This window comes from Natator depressus, chromosome 4 (genome assembly GCF_965152275.1).
Source record: "Natator depressus isolate rNatDep1 chromosome 4, rNatDep2.hap1, whole genome shotgun sequence".
Classification (NCBI taxonomy): Eukaryota; Metazoa; Chordata; order Testudines; family Cheloniidae; genus Natator; species Natator depressus.
This window is the reverse complement of record NC_134237.1, coordinates 57567679-57589373: the sequence shown is the minus strand read 5'-3', so window position 1 is coordinate 57589373 and position 21695 is coordinate 57567679. Positions and strand designations below refer to the sequence as shown.

Genomic DNA, 21695 nt, shown 5'->3' with positions numbered 1-21695 from the left:
GCCTCCCCATCAATAGAAGGATAGAGGAAAAAGAGTATGGTCTATGAGAATTACTTGGTGTTGGAGTTGGCGGGAATTAAATACTGGGGGGAGAGTGGCATTGAATCAGAAAGGTGTGCAGTCTGTGTATGCATCCTACCGTCGTGCAAGAAAAAGACGCAAAGAACTGCCTATGAGCTGAATCACTTTTACTTGGAAGCCTGATGGGGGAAAATTAACTTTGCTTTTTCCACCCGGTTGTTGTAAGGAGAAGTAGCAGTAATGGTAGTGGAAGGGGCGAGGGCTACTTGTGGTACTTTGCTGCAAACATAAATCTTCTTCCACTAACGCTCGTCTGCAGCAGTGAAAGTGAGACTGTCATTGGAACAGAATAGTACACCTTGTTTTACTACTCTTCGTCAGATTAATTTAGATAAATCTTGTGCAATAAAGCTCTGTCCCCTTTCTAAATAGCAGCATTGAACTATCTGAAATTGAAGCTAACTATATTTTTGCGAAAGTTTGTATTTTGTCCAAGTCAAATATACATAAAATTATAGTTACGCAGTTATGTATATGCAGTTTATTGTATATTAGAGTACAGAAACAACGCCAACTAATATCAATATTAATCAATGGAGAAGTAGCTAAAATAAAATATTTCTATTACTTTAATCTTATTTTTGAAGTACAATAATTCTGTTTAATATTGTGTGTTGTTTGGGTGATATTTAGGTATGTTTTCTTAACGAACTCCTACACCCTACTTAGTACTGTACAAGTCAAGTTCTCTTACACTACTGAGCTGCTTATAATATTTTTAGCAGGCAACACTTTACATTGAACCTATAAATAATCAGCACGCAAATCGAGTCTTTGCCTTGAACTTGAACGTTTGTTATGTGAGAAGGGTAGATTCTGTTTATCTCGGGCCATTTCTCAAATATTGTAAAGGTTACGTCAAAATTCGTTGTCTTATTCTTCCTATATTTCTAGAAGCCTAGATAGATTATATATATTGACCCTGGTCACTTAGGATTCTCAATTTAAAATTTCTTAAAAGTGGAATTTTGTCGTTCTTTGGTTCTTTTGGTTTATCTGTTTCTTTGTTAGAATACAGAGACTGAGATTTAATAAAATAAAATGTCACCCGTCTGTTTTTCGCGTGTATTTAAATTAAGAACATGGCTGTGAGCGGTAACAAACCTGTTGTATAAAATATGTAAAATGTGCCCTGCTCTGGTACTGGTTGCAACCTCTTCTCCCGGGATAAATCATCTTCTTTTTATTGCCCGAAAGCAGCAGGATCACGCTGCTTGTGGTAGTTGTAGGCACCTTCTCCATCATCACCAATTCCACGTATTTCAGGAAGTTTTTGGGTGCGGAATCTCTGTTCTTCCATGATGGCGACTGGATAAACGAGATTCAGGCACGGAGATGCTTTTGGCTACGGGGGAGTTTACCAGGTGCTTCAATCATGTGCGTCCCCCCCCGCCCCCCCTTTCTCCACCCGATCCTCCTCGCACCTGCACGGATTAAAGATTTTTTTGGAGCTGAAACAAACCCAGTAAAGGCGTCTAGCAGTGTAACTTGCAGGGGGGAAAGAAGAGTTGGGCGGGTTATAGAAAACAAGTCATAGAACTCGGATGAAGAAATTTCTTTGGCGTTTTCAACGACTCTCGGTAGTAGTTGTACATATAAGAAAGTAATTCTCCACTCTGAAGCTTGGGTATTTGACACCAAAGAACCAAATCCACGATCTGGAGTCCGTAGTCCTGATGGAAAATGTAGTTTGTTAATAAAAATAATAAAGGACTTTACAAACCAATACATTTTTTCTTTACCTCATCCTGACGTAAGGCATATCGTGTTAATTACCTAGCAGTGAGTAACTGTTGGGCAGGGGCGGGGAGTGGGGTGGTGAGAGGGAAGAGCATGTTGCTTTGTTTCTCAGTTTACCCTGTAGCGTTTTTTTAGTAGTGGGGTGAATTTTAGAGGACCCTATACACACAGTTCGGCCGCACCCCTGTGGGCTTCTGCTCCTATTCCTAATAAATGAAAGGAGTGTTAAGAAATCCATTTAACAAATGTCTTTCCTGAGCCGTCTGTCGATTTCTCAGTTATCACACCGGGTTTTCCAGTAGCCGGTTCCCGTGTCCCTTTTCCGCCCCACTCCGTCGCATAGTTTTGCATCCCGATTCCATACGCTTTGGCTGCTTGGGTAGGCGCCTCAGAATTCCAGCCCTGACCTCGTGCGGGGACTGTGTAGCCCAGAAATTAATGTTTCATGTGTCGAGTGTGCGGGAGAAGCGACCATGCGATCAGAGCGCCCCGGGGTTGGGGGAGGGAAAAGCACTCCTAGATTTTAAGGTTTAAAGAAGCCAGCGATTCCCTCCCTCCCCGCACTTACTTTTTAAGGTGACTGATGATAAAAGGTTACTCGTGTTTTGATTTAAAAACAATTCATTACCAATTTCCCTGTCTGGGGTCGAAGCTCTAGTAAATAATAAATCAGTTAAACAAAAGCCGACTTTAATTTATTGCTCTAGCACTAATTAGAAACATCATTTGAGCAATAAACTTAAACACTTCCAGCAAATAATGCATGTGAAATCCCTTTCTCCTGTGTCTTTGCGTTTGCGGCCGCATTGCATTAAGAGCAGCTTTATCTGTGGCAGGTTTCAGAGCAGCAGCCCTGTTAGTCTGTATCCGCAAAAAGAAAAGGAGGACTTGTGGCACCTTAGAGACTAACCAATTTATTTGAGCATTTATTTGTTAGTCTCTAAGGTGCCACAAGTACTCCTTTTCTTTTATCTGTGGCGGAATTTGCTCTTCCCGGGAATGAATAATTGAAGGGGGAAACAGTATCCGAGGAGGCTGTAATTGAAGAGCCCTTGTCACCTCTGCTTTTATGTATGTTAGTATAGAAGTCCATCAGCAGCTCCTTGATGATGTATAAAACGAAGTGGCAGCCCCTTGAAGAGCAGGAGATACACTCGGTCCTTTTAATAGAATACAGTATGTGCCTGAGAGAGAAACTCTCAAGGCTAAAAGCCACTTGAAGTCTTCAGACGGATTGATCTGTATTCTCTCGTTATAATCCGTCTCATCATACTTGAGTTAATGAGGCAGGGGAGGAGGGTGATCTGATGGTCCTTGACAAATTCATTAGGGAGGCTGCGGGACATTTTATTTGATTGTTAAACATCGTGTTTGTTTGGTTTAGGCAGTGCCAACATCAGCATGCTGCTGCCTGGAGCAATAGTGTTTGGCTAGCAGGAGCTTCTGTGGAGGATATTGGAAAGGGGACTTTGGGGAACACATGCTCTTTTCTTTGCTCTCCCTCCCCGTAAACATGTAAATGGTATATACAGTTTTAACATCTTTAATAACTATGACAATGTTACAATGTGCTTAAATTTAAAAACAAACAAAACTGTTGTGTATTTAAATATATTTGTCTAAAAGTATTGTGTGGGAGGATATGTATGATTTACAAATGTGAAGTTATTTTTTATAGAGCAGAAGAAAATGAGGGGAAAATCATTCTTACAGTAGAGAAAAATAACTAGAATGCAAAATTGTTAACCTGTCCAACTTTATATTAGATTATAATTTAATGTGCTTGTTTTTGTTTGACTAGTCAACTTATTAAAATAGCATAGCTTACATATTTCAAAAGGCTTTCTATTCCTAAACAATTTATTTAAAAGTTTACTTAATACAAAACTAATGGAGTATTTAATTTTAAGTGAAGACATTGACATGGGACTATGAAACTGTTTCTGACGTAAAAAACAAAAAGAGTCAGAAACAGGTGCTCACAAGAGGGATCAAAAGTATGTGTTTTGTGTGTGAAGTGTGAACATATATATATATATACACACACACACACATACACACATGTAAGTCTCATTCTAGACTAACTGGTATTTCACTAGATGATGCTTTGTGAATATATTCCAGTTCTTTAATAAGTAATGGCTTTGGATTTCCTGTCCATCCTTTGGTTTAAAGAAACCAGTTCTGGGAAAAATACAGTAATTGACTTGTTCACAGAATTTAATTTTCTGATCATTTTATATTTTGCTGAAGATCTGGCTCCAAACATTCTCCGCTTAAAGTGCTTTGCAGAAGAACTCTGTGCTTCCATTTATAGAAGAACAGTATGGGAAAAGAACTAATGCCCTTTGCCTGTCATTTTCATACATTCCTGCACTGCTGATGGAGCTTGAACTGCTGCAGGGAATGTATGGATTTAAAAAGAAATGATTCAGTAGTGCATATTGTGTTTCTCAACAGCAAAACCAAGCTAATGGTTATAGTAAATACTTCTGTGGGTCTGACAGTTATAATCCTGTTTACATTCTAGAGAATACAGTGTGCATCTCCCCTTTAAAATTGTGGATTGGTTTCATTATCTGCTGATCTTTTGTAAGGATGTGTTTACTAAGTTAACTATAATGCACTCTTTATGTGGAAGAACAAAATATGTTTGTTTACTGCAGATATCATGTATGTATCTCATCAACCTTTAACGAACATATATAAATCTTGTTTTGTAAACAGATTGGATGATATGCTAGTTAAATAATGTATAAATGGCTATAAAACCTTAATTAGGTTACACTTGTGGATGATGTGGCTTCCAAATATTTTTAAAGTAAATTTTGAGTATATGTTCTTACCTGTCAAATCTTAAAATGTAAGCAGGATGCTTTACATAATCTGGTGTTCATCAAATAATCATACATTGAGTTATACCTCTAATAGTTCCCAATAACTTCTGCCTACTTTAAATGTCTAAACCTATTGTTAAATGTAGATTATTATTTCTGATGAGTAGTAGTAGTGATTTTTTTTAGCTTTAAAAAATTGTTTTAGCTACTAAGTTCTTCTTAGTCACCTAAACCAAAGTTTAAACCAATCAGGTAAAATCAAAAGTTTGGTTGCCAGAAGTCAAACAAATATACTATAGAATAACATTTCTAATACTTTGATAACAGTTTGTTCTTGTTAGAACATCCTGTGGGCCTTATTTTTTTTGGATGTGTGGGTGAGTGCGCACACGTATCTGATTGGATTAACCATATTTAGAGTTTTGGCTGTTTTTTCTTAAAATAACTGATTAATCATAATGTCCATTTATGTATAGAAGTATGAGAGCACGGATAATGCCAAGATTTTGTCAACTTGAACTAGAATTGTATGTAATTAAAATTAGTTGTGAAAAGATTACTGAAGTACATGGTGTATAGAAATATTCTAGGTCACGGTTCTTAAAATGCCATTAAATGAAAACGAATCCTTTAAAATAATTCAATATGGAAGTAACTTACGGGTTTTCTGAGTAAAATGGGGATGGCAGAAGCAGAATGTTGTTTCAACTAGAGTGTATTTTGACTTGGCTTTCCTCATTATCAATTTGTGTACGATGGTGATTGCATCCATTATCTTCGATGCATACAGAAATGTACATATGTATGTGCAGATGCTCACACCCACAGACAGTAGCCCAGCTTGGTTTATGGTTGGACATTGATTTATTTCTAAGATCAGAACCTTCATGTAGCTGGCTGAGATGCAGCATTCTTTACTTCTGAATCAACTTAGAATTCTGAATCTAAAGCTTTAACTATTTGTCAGCTTCAATTTCCAGATCCTTTTAAAGTAAAAGCTTCTAATTTATGTACATATGTTGAACATTTTGAAAATACTGGGTCAATTAATACAGATAGCATGAAGTACTTCCCTTCCAAACTACTACATAGACTAAAGCTATTCTTGTGATTAAAATAATGAAATAATTTTCCATAATGTAGTTTATATGAGACAGATTTAGGGGACCCAATTCTTCCCTGTAATACCATTGCCCATTTGTGTTGTGTGCTTAAAATGTACTGTTTTTCACTATTCAACAAGCTATTTTTTATGATGTCGTAAATCAGCATACAATATAGAAGATATACAACTTTGACTAAAAATTCTATTTCTTTATAAGCTTCTGGCTTGAGCAGTCTAACAACTAAAATACTACAAAAGCAAAACAAAACAACCCTATTCAGATATTACATAGTTTAAATGTTAGAAAGTGAAAAGTTACTTTAGTTTTTGCTTATTTGACCTCAAAATATTGACTTCCCTGCCCTCCCAAAGAATTATTTTCATATAAAATATTGCTATTTATAAAATCATCAAATTGTTTTTGTTTCATGCTACTTCTAATGAGAGCATTAAATTGTAGCACTTCCTGTTGAGATACATATTTTGTTTCAAAATAACTGGAGTATGATAATACAGAGATTGCTCTCTTTTTAACTTTATGAATGAGATAAAATTGATATGCAGTGTTATGTGCCATTTCTTATAGCGGGGGAAAGGGAAACTATATTTGCTCAAATAATGTATAAAAGCCATCTGCATAGCCTAATTGAAATAATATTTTGTGATCTAAAGGATGAAAACTTTTCCTTTTATTTAACCATCTGAAATAAAACTAGGATGTAAAACAGCTGTCTTGGCCTATTGATATCAAGGTTCTGCCCGTCTGTTTCTTTTCTGCATTTTTCCCTTCTATCTTCCCTTATTATCTTTTGGATCCTAAGGAGCCTTTCTTATTTTCTAACTGGTTTTGTCTGCAGCAAAGGGCTGGGTTGGTGGGTTTAAATCGGCTCTGGATAGAGTGAAAAATCTTTGATCTATGGCTACGACTGCTTTCAAATGATTTGCTTGCTGGGACTGGACACTGTCCATGCCCTTTCACTTCACTATCAGATAGGCACACAAAAAGGACTTGACATGCTACCAGATGCATAGTTAATCATCACATTAAGTCTCTAAAGGGATCCATCCAGACACAATTAGGTCGACCATTTTTAACTAGTGTTTGCTCTGTAGTTCGTTTGGAATGCAGTATTAATTGTAACTGCTTATTTAACTGTATTTAACAGAACTGTGTACATAGTTGCAAAGAGCAGTGCTTTTCTTTGCTTTGTTATGTATTAGAACCATTGAGAGATATTAAGCTTTAAAATATTCATGCATTAAAATTATGTAGTAGTTTGGAGGTTATGGACTTCGGCTGCTTTCCTTTTTATTATAAATTAACCTGAATAAAGCTTATATGCTCTAACCTACATCCAGTGACTGACCTGTATTAAGATCAGAAGAAAATTTACAAAAGTATTTGACTGTTACCAGCTAGATCTTAACTTTGGAAAGCCAAACAGTGAGCAGGATTAGTAACATTTATTTAAATAAGGAATCGTTTCAACTTGTGGTGTTGAATATTTTATTGGGGGAGGAAAAGAGGGGTGCAGAAGTTACAGGGGTTAGAAGCAGCAAGTACGTTATTTCTTGCAATCTTAGTGTAGATCTTGGAGATTTTCAGTTTCATTTTTAAACTATAAGGTGTTAGTCATAGCTATTCAGCAGAGTGCATCTGTAAGTTTTAGAATTCACAGGAGTTAAAATAAAAGCAGCTTGCAGAACTGACTCATCCTTTTGTTGTATGAAGACGTTCCAGTGTTCTACTTCCATAAATGGACCCTAACATACATATATGGCCTTTCTGTGGCCTATTGGTGTTTATATAAAGATGGGTAGTATCAGTGGAAGGAATAACTGAGAATGAACACACCGTGGCCACCACAGGAAAACTGATAGTAATCAGGGAATACCTGAGAGAAAATGTTTACAAATATTCTCATTTGCTTTTAATCAATTGTTTTAGCAGGCATTCGGGTATTAACATTTTTCTAATTTACATACAAGCAATTATTAAAGGCACTTAATGTAACTTTACAGGAAATAGTTCAGATCTTCATTTCAGATCTAAGATTACATAATTTTTATTTCTCTGCTTCATATTTAATATTCTTTGAAGGAAAAGAAAATGTATTGAAATGTAACCTCTATCCTGTGTTATAGTCACATTGGTATGAGTAAAAATTACTCAACCATGACAGTAAAAGAGCTCATTGGGGATTTTAAAATTATATATGCATATAGACTCGTAAGTAAAATGTATAGGTGCCTATACATATATAATTAAGAAAAACAAAAACCTAAAGTTTTTAACTGTTGTGGTTGGATAATTTACTCATATGTCATTTATGTGGAAGTTCATCATTAGTGGCATTTGAGTATCAATGTGACTATCCAAGGAATTGTTTATATGCACTTTGTGGATTTCTGAAGTGCTAACTTGAAAGAAAGTGGGACTTGAACTGCATGGTCATTTGTGAATTTATGTTTTATCTCACTTCACTTGAAAATTTATGAGGAGGGTGACTTAGGGGTGCTTGAGTTGTGTGTTCCAGGGCTTGCCCCTACTGATAACACCCTTGTTGGCGTGAAAGTGTAATGCAAATTATGACAGTTACAACCTTCTGTTTTGTTTAACCTGTCAGTGGATTTCCTGGATCAGTGCAGAGGGCAGTGGTGTGTTCAGCTAGTCCATATTCACCTAAACTTAAAAGGTCAGGTTTCTACAGGCAAGCCTAGTCAAAGCCTAATTGATGAGGAGGGCAGGGAGACAGAATTTACTGTTCTGTTGGCTAGTTTCATATCGTTAGGTTGTCCTGAAAGCATCAGGCAGTCACAGCCCCTTTCATGTAAGTGCTGACCCTAGACAGGAGCTGACAATCAAAGGAGGCAGCCACAGGAACCAGTGCAAGTAGGCTATTGATTTTTCAGTTAGGTCTAAGTAGTTTGTAGTATGGGTAATGGGTGACAGAGGCAGGTATGTCATTATCAATGAGCTCCAGAACAGTAGCGACAACCCTCCCTCATATTTCCTTCAGCACTGACAGTATGCATCCAGAGGTGGTCAATAAATCGCCCAACCTTTTACTGACAAGTGACTTGGAGGTGGGAGTCAAAGAGCTAAACTTCTGTACTTGAACTTGATATGGATGCTGGGAAAAGATCTCAACATTTGCACCTATGGCTTGTTAAGCTAAGCTCTGTGGAGAACACGCAGGACGAAACTGGTGGCAAATTTATAGACGTGTGTGTGGGGGGGGAATCAAATATAGCATTATTTTATGTTTTAGAAAATTTCAGTGTGTTTCTTTAAATCAAGGAGAATATCTTAAAAGGGTCAGCGCCTAGATAAACACAGTCTGCAAAGACAGTTAGGTTAGGTTACCATGGTATGGTTTTGTTTTTGCTCTGCATTTAATCAAGGTATACTGCCATAGCAGTACAGCAATCATAGATTGCAATTCATAATCCACTTTTAATTCCTATTTTCCTTTTCTTACATTTCATATGTGGAGACTATTTAAAGAGATCTAAACTTGCTTGTAAATCTGAACTGCTAGCAGTAACAGCACTTTCTGTTCTGAGCAGCATTGCTGTTCTGGTTCATTATTGTAGTATACTACACAAGCAAGTGGAGGGAAGCTTTACTGTTTGAATTTTGATGGTTATAGTTTCTGAGTTTACTAGAAGTGGAAGTGAATTTTAGGTTTACACTTAATTAAGATAGAGTAAATGTATTCTGAAAGACATTTGGATAACTGTGTACTTGTAATAAAAGGTTTATTTTTTAATGTTTGTAGAGGAAAATCAGATAACCCTTTGATGAAATTGAACCTAGTATGTAATTCTCTAATATTGTTGCTTTACTTGAGGGATGTAAATTATCCTGCTTGCTTTCAGAAGTTGGAATTCAGTCAGGTTGTATGCTGTGCACAGATGTTAACGAAATAGCATATGCTTATAATTAAAAAAATCTTTAAACAAACTGAAATAAAACAGAAGAGTAAATGTTTTGAAAATCTTACTTAAAATAACTCATTGCTGTGGTGTCTTATTCAACAATGTTTGTAATGTTACACAAAGCAGAAGTCTAAGACTCTGTATATTGCATAGCTGCTGAGTATCAAATATGAAACTTTTTCATTTGTCTGCAGTTGCTAAAATTATTTTCTTTGGCTTTTAACTACAAAAAGCAATGTTGACATAGATTGAAGAAATGAAGGTAGAAATTTTCAGAGTTATGAAATTATTTTTTTAAGAGTAGACGCTGCAAATCTTTGTAAACACATATTTGTGACTAATAGTGTTGCCTAACAAAGCTTTTGAAGATGCAGAATGTTCACCATCTTCAAGGGGGAAAATTTCTTCAGTTGGTTGGAATTACTCAATGAGAAGATACATTTGTTGTTTGAGGCCGGATTCAGGTATTCCATATGTAATTTTCCTTTTGTCAGCAACTAGTCATACACTATATCTTTGTAGTTTTCTTCTGTTAAACTAGGTGAAAAGTGCAGCTGAATAATATTAATCTTTTTATCTTTTGTTAAGAACAGGTACAGCATCTTTTGCTGCATTTGCAGCTTCTTGCTGGCATGCTATGTAATTGCAGAAATGTAAAAAAGAGCTGCAGAAAGGCAACAAATTAAATTTTCATGAAAGAAAACTCTAATCAGCAGTGACAGTGTAAGAGAAAGATGATTGCCATTTGGTCATTGTGTAGAGACACTTAGATTTGGTGTCAGTGCTCCTGTTAATGATGACTAATGTCTTTCTTGGAGCAAACGCATGCTCAAGCATACTGCTACAGTCCAGAGAAGGATCTGAGGGATAGGTACTAGTAAGTAAAAAGGTTGTGCATCCTAAAACAAAGGCTGTCAAACTGAATTACCCAAGTCTTCTGGTAGAAAAGAGAAAGAGCTTTCCTAATGCCACATAACCACAGTTTTAAAAACTGTCCACTGTTGAAAAAAGGTGATCTGGGAAAAGAAAAATAAAAACTGTATGTTTACATAAGTGCTCTCTAGTCAACTGCTTTAATTAAAAATATATGGATAATGCTAATACATAAGTACACTAATCAGAAGTAAAATGCAGTAAAAAGTCATGTTTTATTTCTCATGTTAATAAACAAAATATAAATATAAAAATGAGGTAAACCTGCAGCAATTTTCTTTTCAAATCATCATGCTATATTCTGAATAAATCCTTTGTAATCAAATGCAGAATGTCTGAAAGGACCTTTGCAAATTTTGAGGCTTTGGCTGTTAAATATATTGGCAAAAAAGAGGTGGCATATGTCATTTTTTTAAAGCTTTTCCCAGAGTGAGACCTTTCAGAAGGGCATTTGCAATGCTTGTCATATTTTTTCATATACATCTTATTGGCCTGACACATCTAGAGGACCATGAGAACACAGATGTCATTGCATTCAGACAACACTAATTACTCTGGGATTTTTGCAGCCTCAGTGCCTGCATGTAACCGTTGATTATGACTGTTTATGTGGTCTATCATGGGTACACATTGCACACTCAAATGGTGCCACTGGCCTTTTTGTTTCCTATTGTCACACAATAGGCTATGAAAAACAGCAACAAAAAATTCCTGGGTGTGTCATTTTCCCTTCAGCGTTACACAATTAATGTATGTTTTGGCAAAATATCCTTTGTATTTCAATACATTCTGCTCTTTTGTTTGATAAAATCTATTGGTATATGTTTTCAACCTTCTTGTAGCACTTAGGCTTCCACTTTTCACAAGGTTCTTTTATATAGTACACTTTACATTTTGTAGTAGTCTTTCATTTGAAATTTGAAACTCTTAGGATCACTAATTGCCCTAGTTACCTTGAAAAATTACTTATGTCTAAACTTCAAATGGAACTGATAGATTTTTGTGAACTAGTGTCACAGTTCAGATTAAAAAACAACAATCTTACGATTGCTTTATGAAACTTACTGTTAATACTTTGTTAAATTTTCCTTAGCAATGCAATCTTTTCAAAACTTCTTGTTCAGTTACAATTAATGGTGCATGATTCTAACACAAAGTTCAAATGATGATTACACCAAGGCCTTAGTTTTGTGTGAGTTTATGTATACATTTTGTAAGAAACACAATCTATGTTAATCACAGATTGGAAAATAAAAGCTCTGTTAATGTAACTTCACATGCTGATGAAGCAGAAATAGAAGCAGCTTTATCAAAGATGTATGATGAGATAAAACTGCAGTCTCCGCTGTACAGTTATAGTAATTATGACTAATGAACCGTCCAGTCTGGATGAAATGGCATGCCCACAGGGACTGTGTCCAATCAGTTGTGACTTATGCAAGCTGAACAAAACATTGATGGTGTTCCAGATTGAATATTATAACAGGAAGTGTACTCTTTGTTTGTAACATCAGATTTGTCAGGTTATTTTCATGCAATAACCAGTCAGGAATAACCAGTGTTAGTAAATAATAGTGTAGAGAATTAGGATTTTTAAAAATGTACATATGGACTTGCATTTCTTATTCAAGTATATGCAATCTGTGTAAAATGTATTATTGGCAAATGCTTCTGGGGTCTATCACATAAGCTCGCTCATCTGTGATAAAAATACACATTGTCTTATAAAACCTTTAATATAGTGAAAGCCAAAACCAAACATATAAATAAATAAATAAACCTTATAAATCATATCAAATATCCAGTTAAACACGCTACAACAATTTATATTTTAACACATTTCCATGAAACTTGGCACTTATGCCACCTCTTGGCTGCATTTTGAAACAACCTGACATTTTGCACATGTCAGAAGACAGGTACTTTATAGCATTAGCACACGAAGAACAATTTCTTACAGCAAAAGGATTGTTAGGTAATTTAGATGTCTGAGTGTGGTGCTGAGTAAAGTGGGAATGAAAAGGTATTTGATAATTGATAGGCTTAGCATAGCAATATTTAAACTTTTAATATATTTAAAAACTGCACATTTTTATAAACGAGACAACCTGCATAGTTTTTATCTTTCTGAGAAATCAGTATCTAGACACGGAGATTCATTCTGTTGGTAAATATTAAAAACTGAAGATGAAATACAGATTGTGTTGAAACTTCCTTGAATCGGTTATGGAGAAATGAAACAGTACAAGAAATGCCACCCTAAAAATAAGCTTGTAATAAGTCATTTAGGCCCAGATGGTATAAACTCTTGTGCATTTGTAACTTTGCTCATGTAAATGAAGTTACATGTGCAAATGTTTGCAGGATTGGGACCAAAGTTTGCAATAAGTTAGCTACACTAATTTAATATCTCTTATGCACCCTTAAATAATTGAATGAGTAAAAGTTATTTTTAAAAAACCAAGAAACTTTGAATCTTAGTGCATTAAAATTAAAACAAAAGAAAAGTTTAAAGTATTTGCTAGAAATTGAACAAAGTTAAATGTAACAATTTGATAGAGTTTTTGGACTGAAATGCTGTTTAAATTTAGAGCAAGCATTTTTTGTATTGAGGAAATGTTGTGGCTCCTTAGCATATTGTGATCTTTCAAACAAAGCTGAAATCATTACAGTGCTCTAGAAGAAGCCAAGTGGATAGGCTTCAAAACTGAACTTGCTACGTATTTGTTTTTCTTCGATTATATACCTAATTGAAAGTTGTGTACTGCCTTTGATGTGTCAACCTGTGCCTTTCCCAAAATTAATATTACATACACTTTTTCAAAAGCAATGCTATTTTGAGTAATGTTTCATAGTAAGAATGTAAAAGCTACCCCCTTTTTTCCTGTGTATTTAAGTTTTTTTTATGAAAGTGAGCAAATCACAGACTAACTCCTCCATTTTTTGCACATCACATTGGTTCTAAACAGGCCTTCAAGTGCTGTTGGATACAAGATTGGTGTCAAATAGCTCTTACATCAAGAATTTCTCTTTAGTTAATCCAGCCTCTTTAGGACATCTTGATTCATCAATAAACTGTCATTTTGGAAAGCTTAGTATAGAAATCCTCAAAACTGCACAATTATTAGTTTAAATTATTTCTATTGTTTGTATACAGAAGTCCCATTCAGGATTAAGGCTCCTCTGCAAACATATAAGACGTGATTTCTGTCTAAGATCTTAAAATATTCCATTTTTGGTTTGTGGCTTGGAATATGAGACTTTAGTATGAGAGACTTCACTGTTAAAATTCATTGTAGACTGCTTCCCTTGATAGACTGCAGTACCTTGACTCCAGATACATTAATAACCATTTAATGATATCCTCTAGAAAGAATAAGATGAATAGTAATTTATTTTAATAATTTCATAGTCAGTGTTTCAGACCTATTAGAGATTATGGCTTCAGTCTGTTTCTTTTCTTTTTCCTTTTCCTTCCTGTCTTACACTAACATAGGGTGAAATCTTGGCCCCTTGAAATCAATGGGACTTTTGCCATTGACTTCAATAAGACCATGTTTGTATAGGAGTTAGGATGAAATTCAATAAGGACAAATGCACAGTACTCCACTAAGGAAGGAAATATCAGCTGCACACATACAAAATCGGAAATGACTGCCTAGGAAGGAGTACTGCGGAAAGGGATCTGGGGGTCATAGTGGACCTCAAGCTAAATATGAGTCAACAGTGTAACACTGTTGCCAAAAAAGCACACATCATTCTGGGATGTATTAGCAGGAGAGTTGTAAGCAAGACACAAAAAGTATTCTTCTTCTCTACTCCTCGCTGATTAGGCTCAACTGAGTATTTTATCCATTCTGGGCGCCACATTTCAGGAAAGATGTGGACAAATTGGAGAAAGTCCAGAGAAGAGCAACAAAACTGATTAAAGGTCTAGAAAACATGACCTATTAAGGAAGATTGAAAAAAATTGGGTTTGTTTAGTCTGGAAAAGAGAAGACTGAGAGGGGACATAAGTTTTCAAGTACATAAAAGGTTGTTACAAGGCAGAGGGAGAAAAAATATTGTTCTTAACCTCTGAGGATAGGACAAAAAGCAGTGGGCTTAAATTGCAACAAGGGAGGTTTAGGTTGGAGATTAGGAAAAACTACCTAACTGTCAGGGTGGTTATGCACTGGAATAAATTGCCTAGGGAGGTTGTGGAATCGCCATCATTGGAGATTTTTAAGGGCAGCTTAGACCAACACCTGTCAGGGATGATCTAAATAATACCAAGTCTTGCCATGAGTGCAGGGGACTGGACTAGATGACCTCTCAAGGTCCCTTCCAGTCCTATGATTCTATGATTTCACCCATAATGAATTATTTCAATAGCACTCAATTAAGAATTAATAGACTGGAATGTGTAATGTATATTATATTACTCTACCAACATAGGAGGCTGTATTAATAGTAATAATAAAATTATTTTAGCTTTTTATTTGGGTAGTCTCTAGTGGTCAACTAGGACAGGGCCCCATTTATGATAGGTGCTATATAAATATACAGAAAATGAATCCTTCCTCCAAAGAGTTTATCATCTAAAAGTATTGTATTTGGCAAATATTTTTAAGAATTTTGCATCTGCCTGATTCTGTGCTTATTATGTACATCAAGATAAAAATGATAACTTTTAGGTTGTTTTTCAAAGCACTCAGCATTGGCCTAATTCTGTTCCTAGTGAAGTCAATAGTGTAACTCCCATTAATTCCAGGCCAGTATAGATCACTTTTTAAAAATCCCTCCCCTTAAAGTACAGTTCTACTCTCTAAGGTGATTTTGTAAAAATGTCATTGTGGAGTTCCATGTTGAGCTTTCATTTCTTCCAGATCAAATATGTTCAGTTTTGCAAGGCAAACATTTTTTGTTCCCGAATTGCCTGACATGGAAGTTCCACTTGGTATCTGGAAGTCAATCTGGTTTTTTTTTTCCCCTTACATCTCAACACCACTAACAAAGACTTTGCAGGCCCATTTGTGCCCTAGGTTAAACCTGGACAGTCACATTGTCTTCAGATTATGCCATCAATTTACACCTGTAATACCCTTATCCCTTTAGTGGTTAGTACAGAAGGCTGGATTTAGGGGCAGGCGACTGCCTGTGGTGCTGGGCTTGGGGGGTGCTAGGCTTGCAGATTTACAGATCCTAGCATGCAAATTTAAATCACAGGGATAAATCATGCATGCAAACCGTACATCCAAGTCATAAAATGGGCTACAAATAAAAAACAAGGTGTTAAAAAGTTTAACAAATGGACGGGGGAGAAGGACAGCTGAAGGCACTCCTTACCTGTTGATTCACAAGGATGTATATCTTTTATCTGTATTGTCTTTGCAGTAGTAAAAAGTAGCAAATTCTTACTCCCGTTACTATGGTGAGCAGATCAGACACTGAATACACCCAGGAAGAAATAACTTTTTACATTTTATAGTCACTTTTCAGAGTGGAGCTGGATTTTCTGTAATAATCCTTTCTCTGGTTGTCCTAGTGTGAGTGTCTCCTCATCTTTCTTTTGACTTTTAGATTGTAAATTCATAGGGACCCAGATTGTCTTCATTTTATTCCTTGTACCGACCTGAACCCCGTGTTGGTACATAAAAAGTAAAATACCACAGGGACTAACAGCTATTCAGTAGGTGTGTACATTTTATTTAATAAATAAAACAAAAGCAGGTAGTGCCAAAGAACAGGAGTTTAACTTTTTATGTCATAATGTTGAAAATTAAGCAATTTGTACATATTGTTGTGTGTGTGTGTGTGTGTATATATATATATATATATATAACTTTTTGCACTTCTGAGTGGGAGACTTCTATTTACCTTTCTCTGTGTGAAGGCGGCTTACACCTCCTTTATGCATGTTTACAACTATACAATTCTTTGAAATAGCAGGAAGTTCTTAGAGTGGGCCAAACGATATATTTAGTACTTAGTACCAGAGGATTGTCAGTTGACTTTTAATTTGTGGAATTTGGAAATGAGGAAAAATAATATCACAGGGCAGCAAACCCCAGAGATTGGCCTGGTGCTCTAATTCTTTACATAAATAGACCATTTGCTGACTGACAGGCTTACTGGGGTCTGTTCAGTTACTTTGGATTACATCCCCAGTGTGGCCTTTGATATAGTGGGCAACTGTGCTGTTATGAGATTTTAAACTGAGTTGAATATATTTCACTGTTTGCTATTCCTTTGCTACTTGTTTGCTTCTCTCCTAATGAAAGACAAATTCCTAGACTTTTCTTTTTTATCCAAATGTATAATAATCCCAGAACTGAGAGGAGATACTGCCTTGGGAACTGGTTTAAAGGAGCACTTTTCTAAAGACGAACCCAGTTGCCAGGCCTCCACTTTCTAGCAGTGCATCAGCTTAAGAGTTTTCTCATTGATCAGAGTACTGCTTTCTCAGTGACCATTTCCTTTCTCTTATCTAGCTCATTCATGACAAAAGATTAGTTATCTGGCTGGAGGCCTCTTTCACTGAGATTTATTATAAGGTAAGTAATATGGAATTTCTTGGCTTCCCCATCCTGTGCTAGGATCGGTCTTTGTTCTGTTTTAGTCCGATTTGGTGTTCCCTCATTGGGACTCAACCTTGAATCATGATTTCTCTTTGAGCTGCTCTCTCTCTATCACTTGTGGGCTAAAGAAAGTATGTCAGTCTTTGGTTAGGATTGCTCCCAGTTTACAATATCAGATAACTTAGTTTTTTTGCCTTCTGCGTATTAGGGGTACAGTAGAATTTTTTAAACTTTGTCCTGTGTGTTAAATTGCAGATTTTGCCCATATTTTCACATGAAATAAGGAACTAAAGTCAGTAAAGAGCACCAGTGTTTGTACAATGATGAATGGTTCTATCTTCTTCCCTCCATTAGGTGAGGAGTGCTTTTTTAAAGGCTCCTTCTCCATATAGCTGAGGGGTGAGTTAGAAAGGTGCCTGGGAGGCTAAGTTTGTTTCCTGCACAATCTGTGGAAGCTTCAGGACTGCTCTAACCTGCTCTGGCATTACACCAGCAACTATCATCAGTACCGTGTGTTCTGTCCCTGTCCCCCCTGCCCCAGTATGCCCCCTTATGATCACCTTTGCTGTGGGTAGGCAAGATGAGTTGGCTAGAAGTGGTCACATTAGCTTTATGTTAGCTGAGGATTTCCCCATGCACAAGAAGTCCTCAGTTGCCCAGTTAGGGCATGTAAACATCCCTTTGCAGAGCTTTGGTGGTCTGAGTACCTGTACTCACATTTCTCTCCCTCTCTTCCCTCCCGGGTCCCTGGTAGTGTCTGCCACAAACGAGCAGGACAGACGGGGCACTCAAGTGCTACCTCCAAACATAGAGAGGCTAAGAGATTGGATCTATTTGGATGCAAGGTTTATTTGACAGGCAGTCTCCAGTTACATATTTCTAACCAGCAGGCTCTGCTGGGGGGAGGTACAGTTTTAACCTGTGGGACTCAATGGCCAAATTGAAGGATTCCCTGCCACAGGAGTCAAGGCAGGAGTTCTCGCTGTCCTGGAGGAGGGCAAGAGGGTGGCTAGGTCTGGATGTGGTGGACTCAGCAGCCAGTACCATGGTGTCAGCGGTCACCATGAGGTGCTGTTCGTGGCTCCAGTCATTGGGCCTCTCTCACGAAGTGCAGCAGTCCACCCAGGACCTCCCCTTCAAGAGTACCTACCTGTTCTCTGAACAGACAGACTCCAGGCTTCACAGCCTCAAAGACTCAAGGCCACACTTCACTCCGTGGGCTCATATAGATACCCCGGTGGGGCCAGGCAGGACTTTCTAAGGTACGCCTGAGGATGGCATACCAGTCTCGACTCTGGATCCATCCCCCCTTTTTGTTTTTGGACTGCCGTCGCCCTTCAGACGAGCATGGTCATATATAACATTGGACACGTCAGTGCTCAGCACTATAACAGTTGGTTACACCCTCCAGTTTTCTTTCTGAAACCTCACCAGACTGCTGAGGAGCACTGGCTCCATACATTAGATGTTAGGTGGGCCCTTGCCTTCTATATTGAGAGGACTAAGCCCTTCCGCAAATCTACATAACTCTTTGAGGCAGTAGTGGGAAGGATGAGAGGGCTGCCGGTGTATCTCCTCCTGGATAACCGCCTGTATCCACGCTTGCTATGAACAGGTGAATGTTCCGCCTGCAGCCATCGTGACTGCTCATTCCACGAGAGCCTCATCATCAGCGTTTCTTACACGAGTACCAAGCCAGGACCTCTGCAGGGCCACAACATGGTTGTCGGTTCATACCTTCGCATTCTACTATGCCATCACCCAGCAGGCCTGTGACGATGCCAGTTTAGGAAGCGTGGAGTTGCAGTCAGCATGTCCATAAACTCTGAGCCCACCTCTGACGGTACTACTTATGAGTCACCTAACTTGGAATGGATATGAGCAAGCACTTGAAGAAGAAAAAACAATTATTAACCTTTCATAACTGTTGTTCTTCGAGATGTGTTGCTCATATCCATTCCATGACCCACCCTCCTTAGCCCTCTGTCTGAGTTACCGGCAAGAAGGAACTGAGAGGGTGCAGAGCCGGTGGTGTGCCCCTTATACCAGCACATGTGGCGCACGGCTCCCGGGGCTGCTAGAGCCAATCCTACGGATACCACTGACAGAAAAATCTCCAACAACTGTGCACACGTGGAGCACACACACCTAGCATGGAGTGAACATGAGCAACACATCTCAAAGAACAGGTTACTGACAGTTCTTTATTACTTGCAAATAGACATTAATGTAATGAATTGTTTTTGGATGAGAAGAGGAAGAATATAACAACTACATTTCCCAGTAAATAATTTTCACCTTTTCAGGATTTTATGCTACATTCATGAAAATAAATAATTAAAGGTAGATGAGGGGTGAATTGATGTGTGAGGATAAACATTCTATAGATTTAAACTTGAAACATTGCTATTTGTAGATCTTTTTCTAGATAGGCATGAAAACTTTAAACTGTGCCTCATATTTTTAAGGCCAGTAAGCCTATATGGTTTTATTAATGTGCTGTAAATCTTATATTCACAAGCAGTGTTTACTACAGGGCAGTATATTTAAAAGAAAATTTACACCCCAATGCTGAAGGAAGTAGGCTGAGTAAAAAATAAAAGGGTGGATCTTGAACATTTATTCTAATCTGACAATTGTTTGTTTAAAAAAAACCACCTCAAAGTGTAAATTGCTGTTGAGACTAAATGAGATGTGTTCTCAGACCGATTCCAACAATTTTCTTTCACTTTTATTTATATGTATATAAAATAACTGTTTTTTATTACCATGAATGTTATAGTATTGTGCTTGCTCTTATATATAATACATATACATCTCTGAGATGGGTTTTTACACCCATTTTAAAATGGTGCCTTCCCCAGTGTAGGGTCAGAGCTTCATTGAAGACTCTGGCCTTCTCCAGCTCTGTGCATAGGTGTTGGAACTAAGGATGATGGGGGTGTGGCAGCATCCCCTGGCTTGAAGTGATTTCCTTTACATACTGGGTTTACAGTTTGATTCAATGGCTTTCAGCACCCTCACTGTAAACATTGTTCCAGCACCCCTGAACCTGGGCAATTCTTGCTTCATGCACGGAGGGGAGTGTTTTTCTTGAAATCAGGCCCATCTTGTCTTTTCTATCAGCGTTTGGCCTAACTCCAGATGAATTCCCTTCCAGTGCAGTGGTTTCCACTTTCTTCTAAACGTGACAGTGCTAGCATTCACCAAGAACAAATAATGGACAATAATCATTGGCACGGTGTGAACGGGGATGGGTCAAGGAAATTGAAGACAAGTCATCACCTGCTTACAGGGATGGTTTTCCCCTTCACTGGGAAAACCTCTCATATTTTCCCTTTTTATACTTCCTAGGAAAAGGCTTTACAGTGTTCATACAGAATGCTTGGACAGTATTGCATTTATGTGATTCACTTCAGTAGTGGGGCTGCCCATTTAAATTTAAACACCTGCCCATTCCGCATGATGTTGTTAAGGTGGCAGGTGTTTCTTTGAAAAAATATATATATTTTTTATTTATATAGTCTCTCTTTACAGGAGCATTGTAGGCACCTCAGGGAAAAATACATAGTTTAATGTACCACTCTTAGACAGTATTCAGTGACCCTCAAACTTGCTCTTCCACTCTATGGTCAAAATATTAGGCATCAATATAAAACATAGAGGAATTGTGGATGATTCAAGACCTACTGACAGTTTTCCGTACACTGTTTGTGCTTCATCATCTAGTTGTTAATTTGTGTTTGTATAATCCCATGTTAAAGAGAGTCCGTGTCCATTTTACCAGGCAACATTAAGTTCCATCTGTAGAAACAAAAGCATAACTTCAGAAGCACATGATGAAAGCAATTTAAGATGTAATTGTGAAAGGTGTGAAAGATCTACATACATAAAATATCCATCATTAGATGCACTTTTACATAGTTAGTGCTTTCTTAATCTGTAGTCTGAGAAATTTTTGTCCTGTGCCATGCCTTGTGTTTATCTAAAATAAATAAGTGACCTTTGCAGTGGAATAAGATTTTTTTTTCTTTTTCTTTTGGGCAGGTGAGCTGTAGCATGTTCCTTCTTCCCTTCTGTTCACCCTCAAAAACCTGTTATAGGGGAAGTATCACTTTATATTAGCAAGCTAGAGAGGGAAGTAAGCCAGAAGGTAACTTAACATCAGATTATTAATACCTAGACTCCCGAGAAACACAGAGTTGAATCTTGGTAGTATTAACACAGTCCTTTGTTTTTCTATGGTACATAACTTGAATTCCATGCGTTTTACTATGAGTGTCTTCCAAAAGAGAAATTTTAAACAGGGATCCTATCTTCTCTGTATATTTAGTAGAGATCCTGTAGCACCTTTCATAAAAGTAATGGTTTTCCCTGGAGCCCTTAGATAACATTTCCCCTTTCCCAGTGCACTAGTGTCTACCCAGCACCTTGAAAGAGGTTCTGTTTTGGTTGTGAAGTGCTGTATGTACATAGACAAGCATTTTCAAACTTCGG

At 37.2% G+C, this 21695-nt stretch overlaps 1 protein-coding gene across 1 annotated transcript in view; it reads left to right on the top strand.

Moving 5' to 3' along the window:
* Positions 1-21695, top strand: part of LRBA (LPS responsive beige-like anchor protein) — a 558416-nt gene that overhangs the window by 308771 nt on the left and 227950 nt on the right. The window lies entirely within an intron of this gene.